At 33.6% G+C, this 4,336-nt stretch overlaps 1 long non-coding RNA gene across 1 annotated transcript; it reads right to left on the bottom strand.

The window, feature by feature from the left end:
- Positions 1-1,247: 1,247 nt before the first annotated feature.
- LOC141368938 (uncharacterized) lies at positions 1,248-3,889 on the bottom strand. The gene is made up of 3 exons (XR_012372348.1): positions 3,721-3,889; positions 3,012-3,077; positions 1,248-1,480 (listed from the first exon to the last, which is right to left on the bottom strand). It is a non-coding gene; the product is annotated as an uncharacterized lncRNA (long non-coding RNA).
- Positions 3,890-4,336: the final 447 nt, after the last annotated feature.

The following is a 4,336-nucleotide window of genomic DNA, read 5'->3' as shown; positions in this document are numbered from 1 at the left end:
TCTTTTTTCAGTTGCTTTAAAACACATTAATGGCTAATATCACATAACACTGTATTCAGCACAAACTGTGCTATAATAATATGTAAGATAAATGTATGTACATGTTTGTATTTTTAAGTAAATGATGTTAATGCGTGGTTAGTAAAAAAAAGAAAACAAAAAGTTGCTGAAATAAGGCCAAGAAACACATCCTAAACATTTGTTAACAAGCAAAAAAGTTATCTACTCTTGTAGAGTAGAGAATTTGTTACAAAAAGATGTAAAAACCATTTAACCCACTCATTCACATGAAAAAATACATTGATTTAACTTTTGTAAGACACTTTTTGCTGTGTAAAGGCAATATGCAAGGGACGGTCAATGGTCATGAATATTGATGTGTTTCACACCTGAGGAGACCCAACCCCCTAATGGCTCAGTGAGGAATGTTGGGACAAAAGAACTGTGACTGTGGGGAGACTTAAAGAGAAAATCTTTTGCTTGAGACTTAACCCTCTGGGGTCGGACCCTTTTTGGACACAGTCAGAGGTTCTGAGATGCTCTCACATTTGGTCTTTTTTCAGTTGCTTTAAAACACATTAATGGCTAATATCACATTACACTGTATTCAGCACAAACTGTGCTATAATAATATTTAAGATAAATGTATGTACATGTTTGTATTTTTAAGTAAATGATGTTTATGCGTGGTTAGTAAAAAAAAGAAAACAAAAAGTTGCTGAAATAAGGCCAAGGAACACATCCTAAACATTTGTTAACAAGCAAAAAAGTTATCTACTCTTGTAGAGTCGGGAATTTGCTACAAAAAGATGTAAAAACCATTTAACCCACTCATTCACGTGAAAAAATACATTAATTTAACTTTTGTAAGACACTTTTTGCTGTGTAAAGGCAATATGCATGGGAGGGTCAATGGTCATGAATATTGATGTGTTTTACACCTGAGGAGACCCAACCCCCTAATGGCTCAGTGAGGAATGTTGGGACAAAAGAACTGTGACTGTGGGGAGACTTAAAGAGAAAAACTTTTGCTTGAGACTTAAAGAGAAAAACTTTTGCTTGTAGTTAAAAAAAAAAAAAAGGTTAAAATAAAGTACAAAATACTTTTTTAGTAAAATAAAAGTCTTATAGGGTTGCAAAAAATGCTAAAAACATGAACAATACAATAGATTTAAGAAGCTTTATTGTAATTATAAACAAAGAAGCTTAATTGTAATTATAAATAATAAAGTAACAATATGTATACATGTAACAATATTCTATATGACCAGTACAATATGGCTCTAATTAAAAGAAAAGGATTCTAAATGTCAGCTGTGAAAGTTTGGTGTGCATCTAAAAATACTTCCAAATATAAAAAATAAGGTATACATTTGTAAACCATCACACACTGTAACTCTTTGGGAATGGAGTTAAATGTTGTCGTGCCATTGTTCAAAACGTGCGAGTACCAGACGAAGTTGGTGTTGCAGACACATTCCTGAAAACATATCTTAATTAATATCATGTATTTTCAAAGTACAAAGCAACACATCAGTATTACTAATATTGAGACCTTTTTTTAATAATTAATAGGGGTGACCCCGAATAGTTGAAGATTCGATGCATCGGAGAAGCCGGATTCGACTACCAATCTCACAGTCGAATCGTTGCAGATGTGTTATGAAATGAGGATCATTCAATTTTGGCCGTATATGGGTGCACACATTATCTGATTTCGCACATAACAGCTTTCTCCCAATATATTGATATACAGCATATTATTATAATGCTGCCAATAATATGTGAAGTAGCAGCTTTCAATAAATATTTTTAAAATGCGTTAATAAATCCAACAATCCCTGTGACAGGGCTACACGTCCAAAAAGAGATTCCTATGTTAATAAACCATTGCCTCTTTGTTTCTACATTTAAAAGACGAAGCTGGCAATTCTGGCAATACTTTTGTTTTTTTATTAATTTCTTTATTTTATTTATAAATCACTCTGGGTTATCTGATTTATCTATTTGGCTTGTGTTTTGTTTCCGTGCACTTGAGGCATTTTGCACATTTATTCTGCACGTTGTTACTTCTGACCTTATTTGATTTAAAAAATGTATTTATTATAAACGTAAATTCTGATATAATTTAAGTCTGTACATTTTGGATTGTTTTTCGTTCTATCGATGTTGCGCTATTGCGTTCTGGCCATGTTTGCGCATGCAATTTAGCCGAACGTGCTATAGGTGCTCTGCGTCTCATATTTAGAATTTCATCTAACTAAACATTACAAAACGGATGTTTTGCGGCGGGCATAAGTTTTAAAATGTATTTAAAACCGAGTGGTTATCTATTATGGTCGGGGTTCACTTTCAAATGATAGCAAAGAGATTCCTGAAATAAATAATATCATCAGGTCTTTCTGTATCTAAAGTGAATATGATCAAAGTCAAAGCAAGCAAGCAGGTATTTCTGTGCTAAACAATAACGCGGAGTGTCTATAAAATCATTAATTTCAGTGTTTTTCTTGTTATAAATTAACGTTTAATGAATTGTATACATTATAGCTTATAGTTTTTATCATTTGTTTTTTTGGTCATGGCTTTGACGCGCTTAATCTCCGAATTAAATAAAAATACTAAATTGTAGCCGGGGTTTCCAAGGCAGGATCACCATTGTTATTTTTTAGGTTTAGTTCTCAAAATGTTTTTTTGTGTGATGTTCTGTAGATCGTGGCATTAAAATGTTATGAGGAATAATTAAACAAATTTTGCCTTACATTTTACCTTAAAAAATATATATATAAATTGTATCACTTTATTTATTTCGGGTTCGTTTCTGCATGCCCCCGTGCGAGTAAATGATGATGAAGCCACGTTACTAAAAAAAAATTAAAAACATTATTTGTATCATGTATTTTCGGAAAATACAGATATGTTTATATATACACATCTTGTATTTTCCAAATTACTACGCAAAACATCAGTAAAAGTCTACTAATAAAACAGAAAAGCCCGCAAATGTGACTTACCCTGTATGAATGTCCGTCGCATTTCTGCAAATGCCCGCTGAAGAGGAGAGTGATGCTGCCACATTCCTACAAAAGCTTTTAATAATTAATATAATGTATTCTCCACAGTAACAAACTTATAAAGCAATACTAAGGCGGTAAAGCATAGTTGAGATAAGATAATTGGGTACATAGATGCGGTATATCTTTGTTAACGGGCCATTACCGGACATATTTATGGCTAAACATTAACACATTACAAATCTCCGGACACATTTACAGCACATCGATACTACATCGATACATTTACACCCGAACAGATAGTCGCGTAAACAAGACTTGTTGAGGCATAAACACACTAGTCAAAATATATTCTAAATAGTGATATTGTTTTATGACATATTGAATATTTACACCATACAATCATACTGTTTAACGCATGACATATCTTCGGGCTCATTTACAGCACAATGTTACACCCGAGCAAATAAAGAAGTCTTATTGATAAGTCGGCATGGACACTATAGTTATAGTAGTGATATTGCTTTATAACATTCACATTACACTAATCAGCATACGGTTTAATGTAAGAACTATCATTTTAATGTTAATACAAATTGCCAATTACGAGACGTTTTTTATAAAGTCATTATGAATATCTGCTTGCAAACAGTCAGTATACAGTATATAAAAGTTACACAACATTTCAACAAATGTAGGTAAAACTTACTCTTCAGAAATTATATCCTCAGCTGGATCAAGTCGCTCTTCAAAATACAAACGTTCATCGTCGGAGTCCTGTTCTTCGTCTGAAGAAACAGTGAACTCTTCTTCCTCGCTGTCCAGGAGCATAGAGCTTCTCACCTGTAAAGCGTGTCATCTTCCGAACGCGTTGATAAGTGGATGAAACTGTCAAAACTCGCTGCTTCTTAAAGCATTGTTTGGGGGCGTTGATCTTGTTTGCATAGCCCGCATCAGGTAATTTCCATATGAATGGCGCGCACAAGGGAAGGTGGGGTCACATTAGCGCTAATGAGGTCGAGCCAGAAAAACTGTACCTCTCTTTACTTACATGTCGATTACACAAACAGACAATGAGTTATTCAGATTTTAATTACATAATGTAAAAGTAGACATTTCAGGCTTTCTTTAGACATATGTATCATGTTCGTGTGACAAGTATTGGCGGAGTTATCAGTTCATGTTTGAAACGTGTTTGAGGAAAATGGTCAAGGAGACAGAGATGTCGAAATGCACTCCCTGTTTATTTTCTTTATTTGCCAAAAGCACACAGTTTTGTTGTTATTATGAAGGCACTCACATTAAAGTAGAGACTTCACAGTTTC

The sequence above is a fragment of the Misgurnus anguillicaudatus genome, chromosome 12, assembly GCF_027580225.2.
Source record: "Misgurnus anguillicaudatus chromosome 12, ASM2758022v2, whole genome shotgun sequence".
Lineage (NCBI taxonomy): Eukaryota > Metazoa > Chordata > Actinopteri > Cypriniformes > Cobitidae > Misgurnus > Misgurnus anguillicaudatus.
The sequence above is the reverse complement of the archived record's forward strand: the minus strand, read 5'-3'. Positions and strand labels throughout refer to the sequence as shown.